General features: G+C 34.1%; 3 long non-coding RNA genes across 6 annotated transcripts; 1 reads left to right on the top strand and 2 right to left on the bottom strand.

The window, feature by feature from the left end:
• The first annotated feature begins 1,141 nt into the window (after positions 1–1,141).
• LOC145101417 (uncharacterized) lies at positions 1,142–2,044 on the top strand. Its single transcript, XR_013705659.1, has 2 exons — positions 1,142–1,511; positions 1,612–2,044. It is a non-coding gene; the product is annotated as an uncharacterized LOC145101417 (long non-coding RNA).
• A 7,406-nt stretch (positions 2,045–9,450) lies between these two features.
• On the bottom strand, positions 9,451–10,719 carry LOC145100086 (uncharacterized). The gene is made up of 3 exons (XR_013704808.1): positions 10,235–10,719; positions 10,004–10,107; positions 9,451–9,910 (listed from the first exon to the last, which is right to left on the bottom strand). It is a non-coding gene; the product is annotated as an uncharacterized LOC145100086 (long non-coding RNA).
• Positions 10,720–12,624: 1,905 nt separating this feature from the next.
• On the bottom strand, positions 12,625–15,725 carry LOC145101416 (uncharacterized). 4 transcript variants are annotated; one of them, XR_013705656.1, is made up of 5 exons: positions 15,289–15,725; positions 15,011–15,214; positions 14,610–14,897; positions 13,313–14,231; positions 12,625–13,183 (listed from the first exon to the last, which is right to left on the bottom strand). It is a non-coding gene; the product is annotated as an uncharacterized LOC145101416 (long non-coding RNA). The 4 variants fall into 4 exon arrangements; XR_013705658.1 differs by having other exon boundaries at positions 12,625–13,370; positions 13,969–14,231; positions 15,289–15,722; XR_013705657.1 differs by having other exon boundaries at positions 12,625–14,013; positions 14,105–14,231; positions 15,289–15,721.
• Positions 15,726–25,605: the final 9,880 nt, after the last annotated feature.

Genomic DNA, 25,605 nt, shown 5'->3' with positions numbered 1-25,605 from the left:
GATTGAATAAAAGTTTATATAATAAGATGGAACACAAATATAAAATAAACATGAAAACGACAATTATACCGAAAATGCCCCTGCAACATACTAACACTAACAGATAACATAACAATGAGTAAAACAGAAAAATTAAAAATCAACACATGACAATAACGACTGACTTAATATACTCATAAATTTTTAAATTCAATATTTTTTTGAGATTGTATTTAGATAAATACAAACAAATTTTAAAATTTCATACCATCAAAACAAAAGTTACTGTGTACATCTGAAAAAGACTATTTTTAATTTTTTTTAAAGAAAATGAACTTGTAATGTTCATTAGTTTTTCGTCTTTTAAACTGAAAAGGTAGAAGAAGTAGACGATTAAGAAGAATTACAAAAAAGAAGAAGAAGAATAGAAATCATACAATGAGAACGTGATAGATACCGATAAATAAGAACATGAAAGGAATAGAAATATTTGTAATTCTGATTTTTGAATACACTAACCTGATATTTAATTCTTGAAGCGTTGCAGAATCACAAAGAATGAAGAAGAATACGTTTGTTGTGGTTTCTATGGAGCAGAATTGTTATGGAGCATAATGGTATATACAAAATAACCGTATAAATGATATTTACGTTTGCTGAAAAAAATACTGCAGATTTTTAGGGATTTAATAATTGCAATATATTTAATTTGCAATCAATATAAACAAACTTTCAAATTTAATCATGAATTTCGAATCTGATTATTGATTAACATATTTTTTCAAATTATTTCCATAATCTTTATTCATTTAAAATTAATGCTTGAATATTTTGAATGCAGTTGACAGCTAAAATTTCCGGATTTATTGCATCAGTTTGAACTTTGATTCAATTTGGATTCAATGGTATTTATGTAAATATAGATGAATAAATGAGCGGGAAAACTCGATTTTGGGGGTTCTTAGAGAGTGACACGTGACAGAGTTCTACTTATTTATTAGAATTATGATATATATATATATATATATATATATATATATATATATATATATATATATATATATATATATATATCATAAAAACCCTCAAATTTTCAAAAAATGTTCGGTTATGTCCTAATGTCCTAAGTTCATTTTTGTGTCTACAAAAACCGCACATTTACATAAAAATTGTCATGATTGCTCTCTTTTTCGATTTTACCCTTCTATGACATCAGGGGATGTTTGGTTCTAGGATTAGGGTCTTGTGTTTGGTTTTCTCAGCCCACTGCACCCTCACCGTTTTCTTCTCTGGTAAATTACACATGAGAAATGCATCCTTTTCCCCCTTTTCTTCATCGTTGATATCTCTTCTCTCTCCTATTCCGGCAGCCGGCCACCAGCGGCCACCGTTACTGTCAAACCCCCCGTGCTACCGCCAATATCTGTTCAACCTCTAGAAACGTGATCGGGTCATTCAATAACCACCAGAGACGTCGCCGCCATTGTCGGCCACTTCAACCCCAGATCCATGGTCCGCATTAGAATTTACAGGTTTTCAAAACAATTTCGTTTTCATCTTGGTTTATATGAAGGATCGCTTTGATTTTGCTGATCTATAGTCTTGAATATCCTGAATATCTGATACGACCAGAGGTGGTGGTGAGACTTGGTGAGAATGAGAAGGATACGAGCATACAATAAGGGGGAAGAAACGATAACAGAAATGAGTTCTGTCCCACACCTACAAAGCCATCAATGAATCTGGTTTTGAGTTTCAATGGTGCATTTTGATTTCACAACACTGACCGACGATTCTCGTGTTCTTACTCAAATTGATTTCAGATTATGGCATAAATTCTATTTCAGATGATCACCTCAAGTCGATTTCAGATGCAGATTATCTTTGTGGGGTTTTACATCTTTTTTTGTCAGATTTGTTGTTTTTTTACATTACAAAATTGCTTCATAGAAATCATCTATCTATCTTTGTTATTTGTTTTTAGTAACCCAAAGAAAACTTTGCTTCACCACAACTGGAAGAAAAATAACAACAGATGTTAAATTGTGAGTTTTATGTGATTAAATCTATTTATTTGTTTGGTTTTCCTGTTGCCTCATCAATGATTATAAGAAAGGAAAGAACTAATCTTTGGATGAAAAGCGGTCATCATAGTAACACCAGAAGTGGTGGTCATTTTTCCGGGAAGAACCAAACATCCCTAATGCCATAAAAGGGCAAAATTGGAAAAGAGGGCAATTATGATAATTTTTGCCCAAATGTGTGGTTTTTGTGGACACAAAAATGGAGTTAGGACATAACCAAACATTTCTTGAAAATTTGGGGGCTTTTATGACATTAGCCCTATATATATATATATATATATATATATATATATATATATATATATATATATATATATATATATATATATATATATATATATCTTTCTGTGAGTATTTGTATGGATATATTTTTTTAGGTATAGACATTCTAATTTAGTTGTTGTTCCGATTGATGGTAATATGTTTTTGGAACATATCAGCTTTTGAACTAGAGGAAGTCGAATAAATGGGTGATGCAATGCTCAATATAATTGGGGTTGTAATTTAAGAATAAATGTTAGCATTTTTACATAATTATCTTCCTTTTTCTCTCTATTTTAATGATTATGTGATACTTCAAGTTTCCATAAACTAATTTATACACATAATGAGCATGTTGACACATATAAAGAAGCTTTTTATTATTCAGAGAAGGCATGCAATAGACCATGTATGTCACTAAATCCACAATCACCGATAATGCTTTTTCTTAATTTCTTTTGCTCAACTTATTTATTTGGGCCTGATGTGTGTATCCACAATCACCGATAATGCTTTTTCTTAATTTCTTTTGCTCAACTTATTTATTTGGGCCTGATGTGTGTATCTTTTTGTTGCAAGTGGATGCTTTCACTTTCTGTTTATTCTTTATTTGACAGGGGACTACAAAAAAATTAATGTATTGCATCAACATATGGTGTTTTCATTAAACTTCATAGAAGGAATAAAAGAGTCCATAGTTTTTCTCCCGAAGAACGAAGAATGCGAGGTATCTAGGCTCTATAAATTTGATAATGTTACTTGGTCAATGTTACTTCTTGATTAGATCGATTTCAAGTTGTTTTCTAGTTGTTCGGTATAGGTTCGATTTTGAAGAATGTAATTTATATTTTTAGGCTTAAAAAATGTACGCTTTGTAGATTTAGGTTGTTGAGTTCAAGTTTTAAGGATATGCCTAGGACAGAACTAACAAAACATACATGATTCTATCAAACTCATCAAATCAGGTCCTGTTTTTATGATCAAGATTTGCAAAATGATGAATTTAACAAATAGGATGTCTCAAACTTGCAGGAATCAAAGTCATTTCAAAGTAGGGGTGTCGAACGGGTAAAATTTTCAGGTTTCGGGTAGAACGGGTATTCCCTTAAGAAAATAATACCTGATACCCGACCTATATTGTAATTCGGGTTTTCGGGTTTCGGGTATTCGGGTTTGAGGTTGGGTCGGGTAATTATCGGGTATACCCAAAACTTTCTTAAATGACACTTATTGATAATTTTTTTTTATTTTTACATGTTGGTTTGTTTAATAATGAATCGGGTAGGAAAATGCTCCATACAATTAACAAGTACATATATAATAATAATACAAATCATTATAATATGTTATGTACTTTTTTAATTTCATTCCGTGCGATAGTGAGAAACTGAGAATTGTGATGACGGTTCAGGACTTCAGCTTTAGCGTCGTATTCCCTTTGCAAGTTTGCATCGACTGTCGAGCCGTCGTTAATAACTTGGAAACAAATGGTTTTGTTTTATTTGAAGTGTGCGTACATGACTGCATTGTATATTTGATATTATTTAAAAAACAAATTCGGGTATTCGGGTATACCCGAAAATAAATATTCATACCTAAAACCCGACCTATATTATTATCGGGTTAACCTACTACCCGAATGTTCATACCCGTTACCCGTTCTACCCGACCCATTCTATCCGAATTCGGAACGGATCGGGTGGGTAGAACGGGTTTCAGGTTTTTTTGACAGGCCTATCTCAAAGGACAATCACAACCTTTAAAGATCTGATTCTTTAGCTAGACATGGAAAGTGGTTTTTTAAATGTTTTTTTATTTACTAAAACAACCTTCAGCGACAATTTTTGTGGGTTATAATCGTTTGTGTTTGTTGGAAATTAATAGTTTCAATTATGCGTTGTGCGGATATATGGCTACCGATGTATATGTTGGAATGATATACTATAGTTGTATTTGTAAAAATTTTGTTTGAATACAATGTTAAAGATGTGCTTTTTTCAAATTATAATATATTTAGATAGTTGGGTTGGTGGATCACCTTTTTTCTTTTATGGACTGTGGACGGTTAATTCAAGTGAAATAGAGGATTTTTATGTTTTTCTAACTTTGCATGATTCTTAGGTTTGGACTTTAAATTTTATACTATTAGATTAGTATTTATAAGTTCTAATTTCAATTAATAACAAACTTTTATAATTAACAATTATTGTCCTCAAATTATAATATATTATTATTATATATCTTTTAAACTATAAATAATATTAGGTTACATCTTAGTTTTTCTAAGGGATTTAAAAACTATATTCTTAAATTTGCTATTATATATTATTGTCTGGCATAAATTTAAAATTAAAAGCTTAACCTAAAAACATTGACTCTTAAGTATATAAATACAAAACTATAGAACCTTTATTTATTAATTATATATGATAAATTGGTAAGTATTTGATATTTAGTTAAAACCTTTTGGACATTCAAATACCATTTTCACACATGGTAAAACGATGTATCTATTTATCAACTTCCAAATGAATATCATAATGCTTCTAAAGCAAGGTTTGGTCCGTCCAACATTCATTTAGATCTCGTTGATCTATCTATTTACGACCTCGCCGATATGGTTATCATATAAGTTAAAATGTTAAGATACCCTTGACAAATCAATGAAATCACAACACAACGAGAAGACTCATTTCCTTTGTACCGGATGAGAAATAACTATTCATTTTAGCAAAACCGACTCATAGTAATATGCAACTATCATGTGTTCCTTGAAATATGACATGTTTTTGAATTGAACTAATTATGAAATGAAACTATTTGTTGTCGTTGCTTTGCGCAAAACAACGACAGGCTTTTATTTTTAACCAAAACCAATATTTTACTTTTATTTTACTCAGATACATCAACGTACTTATATTTTGAAGCCAAATTTATTCAACCCAAAACAACTATGTATTTATATTTTTAATCAAATATATCATCGAGATGAAACAAACCCCCACTCACCGTATACAATGCATAAGCTATTTGTTATCCATAAAAAAGGAAACAACTCACAAAATCAAACTATGCAGCCCTTTAAATAGAATGTTCTGAAACCATTCAGGGAAATGAAATTATTCGCCGCCACTGCTTTATGTGGGTAAATGACTAATGTTTGTGTGTGTGTATATATACCAGTGGCGAGTCTAGAACGTAAAATTATGTGGTTCACTATTTAAGTGAAACCGAAAAAATGGTAAAAAAAATACTAGTTACAAGTTCGGGTCGGGTTGTATAACCAAAAAAGAAATTTCAAGTATTTATAATTGTATTCATTGAGGTCTTGTATCTTGATATTAGTTGTGGGGTCAGGGCCGACGTACGGCGAGTAATTTCCGATTTGTGTAATTGTGTATCACGGTATCAACGTATACCTTGAAGCAGGAGAAGAACGACGTGTTGAGAACAAATTTTTTTTATTGTTTGTTTTTTTCTTTTTTCTTGTATTTATCTTATTATCTTTAACTTGTATTGGAATATTTTTTTTATTGGATTATACCTTAAATGACTTCGGTGCCTATTAAAACATAAAATGTGAGCTTTTGAAATTTTAATTTATATATATTTTGTTGTCAAAAACATTAAGGTGGTTCACTCCAAGTTTTTAAGATGAGTTACAATTTATAATTATTTATAATCTCTTATAAAAGATGGGAAAAACAGTGAGTCAAGTGACCCACCTTCTATACACATAGACTCGCCAATGGTGTATATGTAGGTTCCATTGAGATTCTGAAAAAATAAAAATAAAGATCTTGTGATTCAATCTCAACCACATATTTCTCATCTAAAGTTCATGGTGTGACTTAGCTAATGAGTGAAACTCTAATTCTCGGCCTTGGGACCCTATTTAAAGGCACTAACCCCTACGTTTTTCCTCATTCATCATCATCCACTCATTGAAAAATGTGCATTGTCGTTAACCAACCCCTTTTGGTGTCTTTGGTGCATGAAGAAGGAGTTTCCCAACCAAGTTTCTCCATTCAATTCATCTTTTGGACCTTAGAGAGGTATAAAGTCTCTACCTTTATGCTTGTACTCTTTAGATCAAAGTTTTTATGGTCATTTTGGTCCCAAAACCCTTGTGCTCTTGATGTTTGATGAACTTCAAAGCCTCTTGGGGCATTATTTAGCTTTTGGACCTATGATGATGAAGAAAAAGGGCTTTCATGGGCATGCGTTGAGCCTATGCACTAGAGATGACCTTTTGAGTGGATTTTAGACTTAGGGTTGTAAATCTTGGTTTATTGAGTTGTCTAAATGGATAAACTTGGAAAATTTAATCATTAAGTCCCCTGATAGATTCATATATGAAGTTTGGGACTTCTTTCTTAAATGATAAAAGACTAAATGAGTAAGGCTGTTAAGTCAGGTTTCACGGCATGAAGACCAGGGTGTCATAGCGTGATTTTGGGTATGTCTTGACTAATTCGTTGCCAAGTGAATAATAATGTAATTTTGTGGACTGTTGACTTTTGTTGACCATTGACTTTTTGACCAATTTGACCTTTACTTAAACTGAAAGTTGAGTACAAGACTGAGGTTTGACCACTGTCGAGTTAGTATGATCGTGTAGCTGTCTTGGCGAGATGTTGAGTGTTGATCTTTCACCTTGTTGATTCAAGTGAGTTTTCTCACTATAATCATAGATTGTGGTTATGTTGTGGTATGTTGTTAAGCTAGTAGACCAGTTAGTCAGATGCATGTGGTGCTGAGTAGTTTGTTTATCTATAGTATATATGCCGACATATCTTGTAGTGAGCTGAGGCGGTCCAACTTTGTGCTGAAGGCCAAGATACTTAGGTGGACTAACTTAATGTTGAAGGCCAGGATAAGAATAACTTTATGGTGAAGGTAGTTAAGGCGAACCAACTTTATGCTAAAGGCCAACTTTTGTATACTTGCATGTACTGTAATGTTTATGGTATTTTGGGGAAATCAGTAAGCTTTAAATTACAATTATGGATTAAATGTTTCAGGTACTTTAGATTATCAAGGGAAGGAGAAGACGTGATGGTACATACTCATCAACAACTTTTTTTACTTTGTGATTCTATGTTCATTTATCAAACTCTGATTTTAGGATTTTGTCTTTTGGAACAAATGATTTAATGTTTTGGCGTATGAAAATGGAATTTTATCTTAATTAAAAGTTAAACAAAATATATTGTAAAAATCAGGGCATTACAAGTTAGTATCAGAGCCCTAGTTTTAGGGATTTGGTTAAACATGTGTGCGATTCCAAACTCAAACTAAGGATTTGAAAATTTTTACAAACTTATTGAAAAGAATGAAATGAAATAAGAAAAGAAAATGTGATGTGTACATTCAGTCGAAGCTCAAAGGAAAGTGATCTCCCAAAATATAAGGGGTGTGTGTGTGTGTGTGTATATATATATATATATATATATATATATATATATATATATATACACACACACACACCCCTTATAAAACATATTTGGTTAAACGCTGAAAATTAAGTCATACAAGACCATAATGCGATTTATACAATGAATTTATGCATTGAAATCTTATATGGTCAACACAAATAGATAAGAACAACATTCAACATGAAGACTAATTCAAATGGCCATCTCCTTAATTTTTCACTTAAAATATGAAAGAATCATGGATATTCCTTAAAGGTTGGCGCCAATTGAATCCGTCAAGAGGAGGGAATACAGGTTATATAGCATTAGCACAGACAGATCTTCATTTTCATATTAATGGAGATAAGATTGATATGTAGGAAACATACGTCGACCACCGTTTCCCCTGGTGTGCCTTTTCCACTAGTAAATTTTGATACATCGCAACCGTCCTAGACTCATCTTCTCTATCTTCCACGACCACTAAAGTATTCCAACTATTAGTTCTAGGTAATACTACTCCAGAAAGAAATTACGGTGGTGCTTTGAATGGCAGGAATATCATCAATCACTCTTTGGTACCGTATAATCCACTTCCACCATCATAAACTCAACCATCGCAAAAGCCCTTTTGAGCCTCCAAAACACATCTAGAACAATCCTCTTGGTGATGTTCTTCAATCGACAATAAGATTTTTTATGAACCTTAGATCTTGATCCATTAATATATGAATCTTAGATCATCTCCAACCTTTAACAATATTTTTTTACACTATACCTATAATTATAATGTAAAAGATAATGTAAACACTAAATTCCTCCAACCGTTACACTATATCTAACACTAAAAAATATTTTAAGTATCTTGTTCTTTATTCAATACTATATTTAGTATTACCCTAAAATCTAATCGTATATGTAATGTTTGGTATAATGTAGGTTGGAACATTATAATGTAATATATAATATAAAAGAGAATTTTTAGTATAGGGATTGAGATTTTAGCCCCCGAAACACTATCCCAATTTATCAAGTTACTCTTTTATTAGGTCTGACAATCGTGTCGTGTTCGGGTTGACGTGTCGCGGGTTGGCGGGTCAAAATATGTCAACCCAAACACAACCCATTTAAATATACAGGTCATGGGTTGACGGGTTTGGAACATAAACTCATATATGACCCGCCAACCCATTTATTTATACGGGTTCACAGGTTGGCAGGTTCGTGGATCTGATTTGGGTTCGTGGGTCAGATTCTATAAATAAATTGACAATTAAACATGAATAAATTCTTGATAGTTGATGCAAACATATCCGAATTTTAGACACTTAAGTCTTAAACATACAAATGAAAGTTCAAAACATTTATAGAAACATATTTAAACTAAACATTAATATAAATATAGATGATTCAAGTGCTAAAGTAATAACCACAATTCCCATTTTTTCTCCCAAAAAAGAAAGTCAATTCTCCAACACCATTTCGATACCTGATTTCGATCACAGAGTAAGAGAGGGGAGAGTGGGACTGTGGGAGACCGAAAGACTGGAAGTTTGGAAGAGGGAGATATGCTCATACGCAATTTGATTTTGAGATTATTATTTAGGACAAATTGGCAAAATGGTTATAAACTTAGTCATACATGTTACGACTTACGATCTTAGGTCATTCACCACGAGTCAAAATGTCAAAACAGTCAAATGGTCTATAAATCAATGGTATTATTATATAATATTTATTAAATATTAATACTTAATGCATAAATACATTTAAAAATAAAATAATTTCTTTTATTAAAACTATAAACGGATTCACAAGTCAACCTTTATTTTTGAAAAACTATTATACGACCTGTTTGGGATGACGGTTTAAAAAACTCAACCCAACTAATTTATTTGGCATGGTCTTGCCACCCTACTTTTTATCATCTTCATCCTTCTCCAAATGATTTTCAACAGCAACGATGTCGGACCACAACGACCAGTCGTCGTCTATCTCTTCCCCTTATATCGGCCATTTGCTTTCTACGTTCAATTTTGAATTCTAGCTTCCCCAATTTCAACACCTATATCTCGAATTTCACCTCCTTCTCTCACCACCCTTACGCTCCCCCGTTCTCCACAAAGTAGTTTAGGTTGTTGGTGCTTGGTTATTTCAGAAGATGATTCACTGTAAAACTACAACTAATTAAAGATTCATCAAAAAGAAAAGGAAAAGAGAACGAAATTATGTATCAGGAACGTGAAAAAAGTCAATCAATACTCGTTTTCATCTTCCGTCTCAGGCTAACGGGCTAATGGAAGCTTTATACAACGATGTTTTCATCAAATGCGTTCTTGAAAGCTTTCGTCATCCTCTGCCATCATCTGTTAGAGAAACCAAGTCCCATCCCAGTTTCAGTTAGATGAAAGCACACGTAAACTTTGAAAAGTTAAATAAGGACTTTTAACAAACACCTGGTGGGAAAACTTTGCAACATTTAATAAAACGTACCATCTGATTTTGAACACCTTAAGCCCAGAAATTCAACAAAAAAGTTCAGCTCAGTAGTCTCTAGTTGATTCTTAGCATCCAAATCAAATTAGCAATAAACTATGTGGTTAGCCTTGTAATTTGTTAAGCCCCAATTTCAGAAAAAAAAAAGATGAAGAAAAAAATCAACACATGGCTTCAGCATATATGCAAATGAAGTGATGAACAGATCGCTTGAAGATGGATTAAAGTGAAAAGGGGTGAGAAATTGAGGCAATGAAAGTTACGAAGGGTTGACATCCGTAATGATGGAAGGATTGAGTGCTGGTGGTGGTGGAGTGGACGGTTTGTGCAAACCATGGTGCCATGATAAGGACTCAAAGGTCACCCTTGATGTGAGTTTGATATGTTATCAACCAGAAAGACATGCATCTTTTATATGTTGAAATCCATGGGTAGTTTGAGCTTAATACAAGGGAATCATAGATAGGGTATGCTAGAAAAATAGAATATCATTGACCGTTCAGGAAGGGCAAATTGGTAATTAACTTCAATGTGGCTAAGATTTTAATAACAAAATAACTAAAAGTAGAAAGACAAAAAGTATGATGTTATAATGGATAGATTTTTATTTGACTCTACATTTTGTTTCTCACGCATGGAGATTGGAGCAGCTTGTAGATGAAGTGCATACATTGTTAGTGATATTTTATTCTATATTTATGATAAGCTAGATTATAAAGAATATGTTAATTACCTAATACAAGGGAATCATATTTTACTTCAATTTTTATTTTTGTTATAATTTCTTGAAGCTTATTTACAGTGCATATAAGGTGTTTGGTGAAATGCTTTTTTTTTTTTTGGTGATGATGGAGCTCTTACTGGATTCATGTAACTTGGGCGATTAAAATTGGGTTTTGGATTTGAAGATGTTTGACCGAAGTCAAAAGGAAATCAAGATCAAGTTGCTTCTAATCATTTTTTTCATCTACATCGATCCAAATAAGAAGTGGTAACAATCTCATTATCAATTACAATATTTGTAAACTTTCTACTTTTTCATATAAAGGACAAAGATGGTTGGGTGAAATCTTGGAATCTTGGTTCTAAAGTAGAGTTCATTTTATTTATGAAAATTGAATATCGGGATTACGATTTCAACAATACTCGATGCAGATTTTTTAGCATTATTTTTGGAACTTTTTAAGGTTTAAAATTGTTGTTTTTGGGTGATATAGCAATGTACATTTAACCAAATTTTAATGGATATTTTTTACTGTTAAAATGATAACTCATAAGCCTTAAAATGGTTGCTTTTAAGGCAGCACGGAGTCATATGCGGTTTCGTCAATGGGATGGGGCAGTACCGGAGGTACCGTCGGGAAACGAAATCGAGCACCATGGGTTTAGCGGTTTCATGTCTTTTTTGGTTTGATTCGGGTTGATGAACCCACTGACAATGCATGCATATGAAAATTACAACGCAATAACATTTATGCAAAACGCAATAGAGACAAGAGACATGGATAATTAATTCATTTATTTAATGAACCACAATCAACTTATTTTATTTGTTTGAATTCAACTTTTCACCTTGACCACATTAATTCATGTTTACTGCCTTTTTTTGTACCTTTTTGTATTTTTTTTTGTTTTAACTTTATAAAACAAAGATATAGTGTCTTTATAAAAATAGAATAGACAATTTATTTATTTGTAGTGTTTTTACTCTCAAATTTTTTACATATCATTCAATTCCTTGAGTGGGTTGTGAAAGATAGGGTTTCATGTGTTGTGGGTTGGAAAAGATAGAAGAAAGAGAAAATAAAAAATCTGATGTGACAGTGGGTTGAATGGGTTGGGAGGGAATGACTCCCTCCTCCCTAATGGAGGTACTTCTATGCTCATGAATAAACATATTCATATTTTTTTACATGGTTTTGTCAGTAAGAAGAGTGTAATTGCACTCCATTATAACATTCCTCCTTCACATCCTTGTCAAATCTATCAACTCCTATGGTCATTGTTTGCTAAGGAATTAAAAATACTCCTAGGATCATAGTTACTCTTGAGCTTTGGTATTATGGCAAGGGTGTTTAGTGTTGTGTTTGTGGACAATTTTATTTTTGGTGGTTTGGCTTAATAAGCGTTATTTATTCTCCATTAAACCAATATGTATATTGAGGACCGTGATGTACTGATGTTAATACTTGAGCGTTTAAATTAATAAGTCTGAAAAGTTTGAAAAGTTATTTCATTATAAGTTGTTTAAAGAAAATACAAAACATTACTATTGCTCAAAAATATCGGATAATTCAAATACCCAAAACAAAATCAAAACTATTGACCGAATTGAGATCCACAAATTCAAAATTTATAACTATAACATGCTGTTAAAAATAAATAAATAATAATAATAATAATAATAATAATAATAATAATAATAATAATAACAACTAGTGTAGGTGCCCATGCTTTGCATGGGTTGGATGTGACGTACATAGCAAATGCATACAATGCAATTTTAATACAAAAAAATGAAAGACTCAAAGAAAGTAAAATGTCTTTTAAGTATCTCAATAACATCTGAATTCCTTTGAAGGTTGTCTCATTCTTTCTCTCCTAATACCAAGTGACTGCATACAAAGCAAAAGCTCGTTTGCTTGAAGGTCATGCTCACTGAAATACTATATTCAGCTCCGCTTTCAAGCTACTAGAATTTTAAATTCGTATATAACATACAAAAAACATATTAACTTAAAGATAAAGATATATTATATTTAGGTTAAAGTTGGCCATGTTACACTGGCGTAACTTGCTGAAGAATGGATCCAATGGAATGAACCATTCCATTTCTTCCTTGATTCCAATATACCAAACACTACCATATTACCCGCTTTAGCTATGCATAATGTAACTCCAAATTCTTCAATTTTCTGTCCTAACCAATGCACAAATCAGCTTACACTAAAAAAAAAAGTTCATCAGTTTAGTAAAATCCATATGCACTGCATCCACTCGAAATACTACATCATAACTTTTGCAAGATATAAGCAACATTAAAATGGTAATTAATGAAAAAAAGTAATTAATTACCTTATAACATAGTTTCGTTTATTGCTGAAAGGATTTGGCAAATGGGATTGCATACTTTCTGCAAATAGAGTGAACTTATCAAAAGGAACCGGCAACTCGAGTTCTATTTAGCCTAAATAAATTCTATTGATGTAAGTCATAGCTTTTTACAAATTTACCCTCGTTTAATTTTTTCCTACTAATTCCCAAATATGCCATCATTCTCTCAGTTATTTTTTTAAACATCATATGTCCATAAAACAATCATTGGGGAAAAAAAACCTTTACCAATAAATGAAGATAACTTCACCAAAAACATATTCTTGAGACACATGAGATACATAGCAAGAACTACTGTAAGTGATGGCTTTAAAGATTTGATTATATCATGAACCAAAATGCAATCTCATTAAAACCAAAATAAGATTATAATAAAAAAATATAAATTCTAGTTTTCCCGAACTATGCCATCATTTTCTCATATACTCTCCATACATCATTTATCTAAACAGGAATCAACTGGAAAAAAGGAAACAGGGCCGAAAATCGATTTGCAATTTCAATGTAAACAATATCCAACAACTACAAGCCTATAAAGAACTTTTAGTAAAATCTACCAAAAGAATGAACAAATGGAAAATTAGCCGCAAAAAATCTAAAACCATGGTGAAACTTACAATCCAGAAGGGTGGTTATCATAGGATCCCAACTTTTAAAATTGCCTACACAATACTGTTGGCATTGAGGAACACGAAAAATTTCATCCTACATCAATATTCCAGACATTTCAACCATAAATGAAGAAAAATTTACCTTTTTAAGAAGCCAGGTTTGTTCTCTGAGAGGTCTAAATCCACCACGAACAGAAAGGATGTAAATCTCATTAGGTTGAGGATGAATTCATAGGCGATAAGTGGGCAGTTGAGGCGCAATTCAAGACCTAATATTAATCAAACATCAAAAGGAATTTTAACTAATAACTAATACTCAGATTAGGAAATCTTAAAATTACACAATAAAATATAACAAAATCCATTACATAAGCAATTTCCTTATATTATACATATGCAACAGTAAAATATGAGCATAAGAACTTTGTTATGTAAAAAAAAAAATCAAATAATTAGTCATGAATTATAAAAGAATTTGTGGATTCCTCATAGTAATAAGGAATTCCTTGAATTCAAGGTTTAGAGACAAAGCTGATGCGTTTTGTCCCAAAAATAGCTACAATACATCTGCATTAAGACATGTCCTTGTAAACTTATATAGAGGTAGAGAGAAGACAGATAATTGTCAGCAAACCAAATAGACTAACCTAAATCAAAAAGCATAGACAGTGAGAAGGAAGCCGGTAAAGACCACTCTGTGCAGGTCTGATGTTGAAGAAGCAACCCATTGTGTTTGGACGCAACAAAAATTTAAGGTTTGATTTGCCCTAAAACCATCTCAATCACATATATGTAGTTATGGTTCGACTACAGGAGAGAAAAATGATGTCATCGGAGCATAAGGGGGAGCGAAAATTAGTTAAAGTTTTCTTCCCTCTTACAATGTATTTGACAACAATTAAGCCTTCCATCTTCATTAGTTTTTTGTCATCAACCTAAACAAACACAGCCACATGAGAAAGAGATGTATCAATAACAAAATACTGATATTGGCATTTTCACAAACACTTGGAGTGCATCGTTTGAATAGATTATGATGATTACTAACCTTCTCTAATAAATCGAATTTATGACTGTATTGGGCACCACTGGTAGTATCCTCCAATGGTTTTCAACCAGGTATGTAACATTTCAATAGGTTTGCTTCATGTTGAAGAGTCACCAAAAATTGTTTCTCTAATAAATCGAATTTAGAAATGAAAACACATATAAAATCTGGAAATGAATGCGATTTCGTTTCCAGATCCAGAAGCTGAAAAAAAAAAGAACCAAGCCAATGAACCTATGATTTTGGATCAACTCCGAAAACGAAAAAATAGGGCTTACCTGTATACCGGAGGCGCATCAACAACTCCCAGGGAATCGATTTTCGCCCTGTGTGTCTTCATAAATAATCTACAATCGAAAGCCATGTGAGGCGGTGGAGGTAAAGAGATGGTGTCGTCTGCATCGATGGGTACCAGAGATTGTGCACACGCGGTGGAGCAGGTGCTGATTAACAATGAGAAAAGCTTGATTTGCGAGATTGACTTCATCGACGATGGGATCGTCGGTTCTAACATTACACAGGTAGAGGAGGCAGTCAAGAAAGCATCGTCTGTTTCTTTAAAAAGGAACAACGATAGATGTGGAAGGCGTGAACCGGAAGCTTTGGCGGTGACAACCCCGAATCTATAAAGCCGGAGATGAAGAAGAAAAGTAGAGAAGAAGCGTCGTGTATTAAAGCGGTGGAGGGATCTGTCTAGGCGGTGGGTTCGGTTAGGATTGTTAGCTGTTTTGATAAATCCGAATCGGACATTTGGATAATTCGGATTGGACTATTTGGTTCGGATATTCGGATTTTTGGATTGGTTTATAACAAAACCGAATTATTATTTTGGATTTCGGATTGGTTTTGGTTTATAAAATAAAAACTGAATAGTCCAAAAAAACCGAATTTCAATTTATTATTTTGTTCTTTTTAATATATATCTTTAATAATTTATAAATTTACTAAATTATTCTTTTAGTATATTAAATTTTTTCATCTATTATAATAACTTTAATATGTACTTCTTATAAAAAAAAATTGTTTATAAAGTAGTAAACTATAATATATTTTTCTTGATAGTTACTTATAAGTTTTAATTCACAACTAATTATACAATATTTTTTAGTTTATATTATAGAGTAAGTTAATACTAAAGTTGTATATCTATTCAAATGTCTTGATTCTTGAAAACCGAATTGTAAAAAACCGATCCAACCGAATTATAATTTGGTTGGATTAGATCGGATTTGAATTTAGTTTGGACTATTTGGATCTACGTTTTGAAAACCGTAATTAATTTGGATTCACTTGATCGGATCGGATTAAACCGATCCATCCAAACGAACACCCCTAGGTTCACTGAGGAAATTGTAATATTAATAAAGAGCTGGACCAATTGTGAAATAGAGGAAATAAATGGACCAAATATGTCAAAAAAACAACAGGTTTACTGTTGCTAAGAATCATATCTTTAATATATATATATATATATATATATATATATATATATATATATATATATATAAATAATAAGCCCCAAAATCCGAAAATGTATTTTATATTTTATTTTACTTTAGCCCTAAATTTGTGATAATTTATCAATGTTAGCCATAAGGAGTTAAATATTGTAATTTATGGAAATGGAGATTTCTTTGTAACATCTGGACTTGTAATGAAAAGATTTTTGGAGAGCAGGGGGTTGTTTTATAACTTTGAACCTAAGTTGAAATAAATCTAGCAGGGAGGGACTAGAAGTGTAAATATGATATTTTGTTTGAATGAGACACGGGACTTGAACCCGGTCCCCTTCCCTTCCCGTTTTAATGGAACATCACCAATGGAAACCCTAACCCTAAACTTATACTATAGCAGCCACCTTACTTCCGAGTAGTCCGGTCGCCGCCACCATCCAATCCCTGCTGCGCCGAACCGCCACCACCGCTGCTCCTGCTGTCGGCGACGAGAGCTATCGGGAGAAGTCGTCTAGTTCGAAGAAAGAAGTTGTGAACGATCGGAAGTTGTTGGTTGTTGCATCCGTTTTTGGTAAGACGAAACTGCGACTCACCCTCATCCGCTTCTTTTCTATTAAGCCTCAGCCTTCCCAAACAATTAATGTCGCTGCGGCCGTTCGTACAACTCTTTCTCCCATTGCTCCGGTCGATGTCCACCACTCTGTGGAAGGCTGTTGGGTGCTTTTGGTGTGTGCGTGTGTGTGTGTCACGTGTATGTGTGTGTTGTGTCATTGTTCATGTGTTGGTGTATGTTTTCTTGACCGGGAACCAAAAGAGAACCCACCACCACCACCGTGAGGTGGTGGCTGCCATCTCCAACCACCGCTTGCCACCATGTGGTGGCTGTGTGTGTATTTAATGGCGTGTGTGTATGTTTTCCTTTTGTTGATGAGATGTTGTATGGGTTAGTAATACAAGTTTGTTTCATAAATGCCCAAGAAATGGCACCTCCTCCAAGAAGAAACACCTAACCACTTGTAGAGGAGTGATCCTCTAAGTTGTTAATCTAGCTGGCATCTGAATAACCTTCCAAAACAGAAGGTTATTCATGGTCCCTTTCAAGTACTTGAATACTCTGCTCACAGCTTGCCAATGATGTGAACTAGGATAACTAGTATATCTACTAAGCCTTCCCACAACATATGCTATATCAGGCTTAGTATTAATCATGGCATACATTAGACAACCAATAGCCCTTGAGTATTCAAGTTGAGACACTGGAGATCCTTTATTAGGTAGAATTTTAAGAGTAGGATCTATAGGAGTGCTAACAGGAGAACAATTCTCAAAGTTAAACTTCTTTAATATCTTCTCAATGTAATGAAATTGGAAAATTGAAATCCCATTGTTTCCTTTTCTAATTCTTATACCAAGAATTACCTCAGCCCCCCATGTCTTTCATGTCAAAACTAGATAATAAGAATTTCTTGGTTTTATCAACTTCATCTTGATCAGTACCAAAGATTAACATATCATCAACATATAGACAAATTATAACTCCTTTACCAGAAGAATCAAATTTGCTATATACACATTTGTCAACCTGGTTTAATGCAAAACCATTAGACAATATCACATCATCAAACTTTTAATGCCATTGTTTTGGTGCTTGTTTCAAACCATATAATGATTTCTTCAACTTACACACCTTATGTTCATTACCATGCATCACAAACCCTTCAGGTTGCTTCATATAAATTTCCTCATCTAAGTCACCATTCAAGAATGCAGTTTTCACATCCATTTGGTGAATCACAAAATTATGTATAGCTGCGAGAGCTAACAATAATCTAATTGTGGAAATTCTAGCAACAGGAGCATAAGTATCAAAGAAGTCAATGCCTTCCTTTTTCCTAAAGCCTTGGATAACCAATCTGGCATTATACTTATCAAATGTGCCATCCACCTTCATTTTCCTTTTGAGGATCCACTTATTTCCCAATACCTTGCAACCAGGAGGTAAATTAGACAATGCCCAGATATTATTATGCATGATAGAATCAATTTCATCCTGAATTGCTTCTTTTTAGAAATGAACATCCCTAGAATCCATAGTCTCACTAAAAGTCTTTGGATCCTCCTCAATATTAAAACAATATTGATGTTGACATATAGTCTCATTCCTTGTTCCTTCAACCAGATAAAGTTGAAAATCATATCCAAAAGACTTAGCTTTTCTAACTCTTGTGCTTTTCCTAGGTTCAGGTACAGAACTTGCACCACCAGAAACATCTTCAGCTTGAGTAATACTCTTGCTGGAAGATTGATGAATCATGTCCCTTGGTCTAGGTATAGATGTGAATCTTTCTTCATCAAAGATAGCATCTCTTGACTCTATCATTTTCCTTTTGTATGTTCTCGGTTTAACGTATACTACAACTTTTGTTTAGATCACCAAGGCTAAAAAGTCCTCTATCGTAAATTCACTATTTACGTCTCCCAGTGTTGTGCTGGTTTTGCTGTAAAACTTCGATGGGCCATAACTTCTTCGTTATAACTCGGATTTCGGCGTTCTTTATATGTATGGAACCATTGAGACATATTCTACAACTTAGTTAAGATTATTTATTCTAAATAATCTTTTATCGAAAAGTCGTTTTCGACCCCTATTATCTCTAAATTGACTAGCCCGGATCTACGGGCGTTACAATTATCTCCCCCTTAGGATGATTACGTCCCAGAACCATCAACGAAACAGGACAGTATAATGACTCCATACGTTATCTCTTCATCCTAGGTAATAATCATAACTTCCTCGTTTCTTCGAATGAGTATCTAACTCTTGGACTCCTTGACTGTAGGCGGTGCTCGATCTTGCACTTACTCCCTATCTCACGTTAGACTCCAAATTATGACATTCAAGTCACAATCTCAATCCTCACTGGATTCGAACATAAGATAAGTTCTTTTATTACTACAATGGAATGACTTGTCATATTCTAATGACCTATCATCGTATGTTGCAATGCTTAGACTCAGGTCTCTTAGAGTCTTCCAGAACAGACTATACTTTCCTTCATGTTCTAATCTCATCTTAAAAGGTAGCATTTCTAGCTACATGCAACCGTCGCGATACCTCTACCGATCACTTCGATTATCTTTTACTTCAATCCTATGGTTTAAGTCAGATGCTACATTGAACTTGGTTCTCTGAACCACGTAACATACTCATCGTAGTAGGACTCAATTCGATATGACCACTAGGGTCGGAATAACAATCATCTTCTTAGTCATTACCAAAACAATGGTAACGACATATTTGAATAAAACGATATCAATTACTAGCTTCTTGGTAACCTTGTGACTTTTCCTGATCCAAGCGTGAGTCCTGTCCTTCCGGTAGTATATGCATCTACGACCTTTCACACCTACTCATACTCGTCCCAAGTATTGTCTCGCAGTTTTCCAAGTCACCATACAAGAAAATCACATAACAGTTTAACACATCAGATAACAAAACGAAGGTTTTATATTATTCCTTGAAGCGATTACATAGGTGTTCAAGTTCAACCTATACTATGCCTCTAATAGGCTACACCACGTGGTACTATCTACACGACTACTTCATAACTCGATCATTGGATGTCAAGCCAAGGATCATTAGAAATGCTCTCGCCTTTGGCTTTGGCAACACATTTGGCTTTATAGCCCCCTCTTTCTTTGGGCAGTCATGCTTGAAGTGCCCTTCCTCGTTACATCCGTAACACTCCCTTTTGTTTAATGTACACTCGTTGTCATAATTCCCATGCTTCCCACACTTGAAACAGTCACCTCCTCACTACATTTTCCAGTGTGTTTCTTTTTGCACTTTTCGCACCATCTTTCTTCGCTTCCTCCTCCTCTAAACTTTCTTGTATTAGAATTTCTCTTCTCATCGGGCCTTGCCGATCCTTCGAATTTCCTCTTTTCTCCAACCTCAACCTTGCTAGAATCTCTTCCCTTAATCATATCCTCCACAGATTTGGCAGCCCAGATAGCTGCTTCCAGAGTAGGCACGTGCCTGACGCACTGGCACCGCGTACTCCCATGGAAGTCCTTTTGCGTACTTGTCAATTTTCATCAGCTCATCCGGAACAAGATGCAAGGTGAACTCCATCTTCTCTGTGAAGTTGTTGGTGTATTCATCAATACACATGCTTCCTTTCTTCAAGGTAAGGAATTGGTTTTCTAGCTCGAGCATATTTTAGGGTGAGCAGTACTTACATTTGAATTGCACCAAAAACTCTGCCCATGTCAGTTGCAGGGGCTCATTTGGGCTCAAAGTCTTCCCCAAGGTATTCCACCAACGTACAACACCTCCTCGGAACTGACGCACCGCAAAGGTGGTTTGCAGCTTGCCTCTGCAACTGCAAGTCATAAAGGCTAACTCCATTTCTGAGATCCAATCCATGACTCCGATTGGATCTTCCTTTACAGTGAAATTCGATGGCTTGCAAGTCATAAAATCCTTGTACTTGCATCCATTTCTCTTGACTACATCATCTTGGTCGTTTCTCCTATTAACTGGCGAATCAGCTTGGCGCACTGACCTACTGTAGTTTCCTTCCTCCGATTGTTCGGGAATCGGCTCTTGTTGCACAACGGGCACGGTGGCTTCATCCCTATTCTCTTGAATCATCACCCTCATTTCTTCCCTTTGTTCAGCTAACATAGCCCGCATGATGGATTGTACTCCAGCCATGGTGATTGGCTCAGGTGCAACTTCTACTACGACTGTTATTTGCTGTATCACTGGGGGTTGATCTCGGTTCCCATTTGCATTCATGTTTCCGCTACGGGTCCTTGCTATCTTGATTTATACACCGAATAAGGTGAATCTAGTGTTGGGTTTTGAGCATTCTAACACTTCCTAAGTGTACATGCAACCCTAAATACCTTGGATCTATGTTTTCTCTATTATACATGCAAATAAGAACATCCAAGGTATTATCCTAATCTAGCATACAAAAACTATGAATGTAACAAGATAGAATACATACCTTTTGATGTAGCTTAATGTCTTCAAGCTTTAAGAGCTTAGCCCCAATAGTGTGGAAGCCTCAAGTGGAATCACAAATCACCAAGACACCTTGGAATACTTTAGAGAATATGATTACTTGGTTCTCTCTAGTGAAATTGGCTAGCCCTTCTTTAGTGTATCCACACTAGTGCCTATTTCACCAACCAAAGACATCTTTATATAGTATGGAGGATTAGGGTTAAACCCTAATACCCATGACCTTTCATTTCCTAGGATCCATGGGTTAAACACTCCATGGACTATCCATGAAAGCTTAGCCCAACCTAAATGAACTTGGCCCATTCCATATATATAAGAGTCCATATTTAATTAGTTCCTTTTGATCACTTAATTAATTATAAATTAATTCTTGATCAATACTAATTAAATAATATGATTCCATATTAATATATTAGAACTTATAATATATTAATATTAATCATAAACATACTATTCTCAAAAGATTATCCATATAAATTGTGTCGGTGAAGTGCAACCCAAATGGACCATGCCGGGTCGGGTCAAGTACATACCAAATATAGTTATGGACTTAGACATTAATCCAACAGTCTCCCACTTGGATAAGTCTAAAACTATTATTGCGTATGACTTCAAACCTAACTAGCAATCGTAGCTCTTAAAGCTGCTGTCGAACTCTGATCTTGTCAACGAACTTGTCCATTAGATAAGGGATCATATATTCCTCCATTCTAGATATCATATGGACTGAGACATGGATTATAATCATTCTCTCTGTCCATTTGTTGTTTCCCGATTTCCGATTTATGACGACTGACTAATTGAACAAATCAAATCAGTCCTGGCCCGGCCGAGCACTTCCATTTGTCATCATCAAATCATCGAGGGGCCCACAGATATCACTTTTATCCCGAAGGTAAAAGGAATGGATAAACTTCGACTCATATGGCTTGTTCTACTACTTGTTGAATCATACACAAAGGCACGTTTTATAGCACCGAGTTACCAAATGCGTTTTCGTGCAATCAATGTACAACCAACTCATAGTAACAACTCATATCTCTAGGTTTGAAGAATATAAGATATTATTGTCTCATGATCACTCGTGATAAAATCCATGAAGTGATTCCAATGAGCGCGGGTTGAATCCAATACTCAGAACTTATGAGCACTCATGAGTGTTGTAGCCCTTTGTCCAACACCTTAGACCTCTACAAGCCAACCCATGACAGTCTTAATTCATATCTACTTCCAACATATGACCGACTGTGGATGTTTGAATAACTTAGTCATTCAGGAAGAATAACCCAGTTTATTCGGGAAGTCAAAACATGCAAAATAAAACACAATAATAATTGAATCCAATATGGTATCAACCCTTTGAACATAAATAAAATACCTTTTATTTATCACCATATGATTACACATTATTCATTGTATACTGTTTCAGCTATCAACTTTATTCTTGAATTTAAAACAATAGTTGTCCCATGCTCCAAGCATGTACACTATGTTTTCTTAAACACTAGTCATGCCACACACCAAGTATGCATACTATGTTTGTCTATGATCTTTATTTTGTGAACTAGATCAATTGAACATAACTTCAATGATTCTCTTTTCACACTCCCAAATCCTTACCGCAAATGCAAGAATTCCAAATTCATGCCATTTACTGAAATCTGTTAGATTCTAAACTTATATGCATTGATCCTCTCGTAATGATTATGCACAAAGTCATAAAGACTTGGCAACAATCATTACAGAGTATTCCAAAGGAGATCAACTCCTTGGAAATATCCTTCTTGCATTAAGTTTCCTTAATCTTACACAGATTGAAAATTCTAACTTTGAAACATTTCCAGATTCCATTTTGACTATCACTTCTGAACAAGAGTTGCCTCCTTACAGATTATGTCAATATGGTCCTTCCAGAATTATCACTATACTTCCAATTGTCCTTGAGTAACCAATCTTTGGTAAACCTTAGATTGTCCTCGACAATTGTTTAATCCTTTTAGTCATATCCAGTTCTAAACCTTTTCCCTTCTTAATGCCCCAGGCATTTTGGAAAATTTTAGAACGGATGAATATAGCACATGTAATCGATCCTATATCTGAAGCATATGGGACACGATTCATGATGTCTTACATAAAGACTAAACCAGTCTTTTGCTATAATATTTCCATTTCAATTTGCCAAGTTCTCATAATTCAGATTATGAAAAGGGATGCCGTAATCATAATCGAATTTTAGAACGCAAATAATGGACCCATATACAGAATTTCCTTATGTTGAGCCATTCCAACATGAAATTCATATATATCCTTGACTAAATGATTAAAACCTCACGATCTAAGCTTATAGATTTGAGATGAAGCATAATTTCCTCTCCCTTAATTATAGCAAAACAACTTTTTCCCAATTGAAACTTTTGTTTTCTATAATTAACATTGCTAACTTGCAATACTTATCATAATTATCATGCTCCCACTAACATGATGATTATTAGCATAACACTTATGCTCCCACTAGCTTTGACATGTACTCAGAAATCAGCTGGACAGTCTGAAATTTAGATTCACACACCCTTTCCGTAGATAGCTCACCTGTGTGTCTAAGCAATTTCAAGAACCATGAAAAGGGATACCGTAATCATGGTCTCAGTTGCTTAGGCATTTGCCATTTCTCACAAGTCCATGTTAGTGTGCCGGTTAACCACACGCGCTCCACTAACGACTTTTGAAAATGCAAATAACACAATTGATATCTTCGTAAAATCTACTTAGTGAAAGCGTTTCCTCACCATCATTTTCATGAATCGGAGAGAAACCTTATGACACTTAGATTTATATGGTGTATGAGTTCCTACCCATATGAATTTGTCAAACCATAATCACAAGACAAAGATAATGACAAATCCAAAACCATATGGATTGAACTCAATCTTAACTTCTTGCCACCTGGCAGCTCAAGGGCCTGCCATTGCTTCCAAGTTGTTATGCAACAAACTGAGAACTCTAAGAACTCATATGCAAAGCCAACTTTAACTGGAATGGGCACAGATATGTCAACACGATAGGTTATAAACCTCAAGTCGTGTGCTAGTGAAGAACTTCAGGTTTTATTCTTGATTATTTCTTGAGACTTTCAAGACCTTTAAGACTCCCACTGTCCTCTTGACATATAAGACTCCCTTGTCAAACATCCAAGAGATAGTGCGGATTCTAATCAAGAAAAACACTTTACCCAATTGGCCTAAGTTGGTCTTTGTTTTATCCAAAACATCACAACTTACCAATTTCAAATGTACAAGAGTAGAAATTTTTTACTCTTACATTTGACAAGTGTTTTAAACCTTCTTTAAGACATGTCACTCAAATGACAATCTTGGAGTATGACTCTAAGACTTGTATTGGAACGAAGTATGACTCATCTTCTTGATTTAACCATTTCAACAATTCAAGTTCCTCTTCTTAGTCATAAGAATGCACTAAGATTTCCTTAGAGAACTAATTTTGATATGGTTTCTTAATCATTAAGATGATCACAAAACTGATACTAAAGTACTCTCCCATCTTTTCAGATATGAGAAACTTTTATCCTTCTGCCTAATTTGATTCTTCTTATTCGCCCTGCCATACATTGGAACCTTTTCCAATGTCTCAGAGTTACACTTAAGCTTGTAAGTATAATCATATTTACTGAGCTTTAGTAAACTATGACGGATAGTCTTATCAATCTTTTGTGGTGGACTTAATCAGTGCACAAGAATGTATACTCGATCCCTTAGTCCTTTACTTGACTCACACATCCATGTGGCCGAGTAATTAGTCTTAATTTTCCAAAACTTGAAAGTTCTCATTCATCATGCTATACAACTTGCATGATTCCAAGTTCCGGTCCAATTGAAACTTGGGTGATGAGAATCTTTCCTTATTTGGTAAATCTAGACATTACCACAAATGAAAGAATCAATTTCATATTTCCACTCTTGCTTTTAATGGAATCATATAAGCAACAATTTTTCCTCAAAAGCCATTGTAAGGATATTTTAAAATAAATAAAATCAAAAAAAATTTCTTTTATTTTAAAACTTTGCGGAAAAACTTATCCTTACAAT

Source organism: Lactuca serriola, chromosome 4, assembly GCF_051521515.1.
Source record: "Lactuca serriola cultivar US96UC23 chromosome 4, Lser_US96UC23_V15, whole genome shotgun sequence".
Classification (NCBI taxonomy): Eukaryota; Viridiplantae; Streptophyta; class Magnoliopsida; order Asterales; family Asteraceae; genus Lactuca; species Lactuca serriola.
The sequence above is the reverse complement of the archived record's forward strand: the minus strand, read 5'-3'. Positions and strand labels throughout refer to the sequence as shown.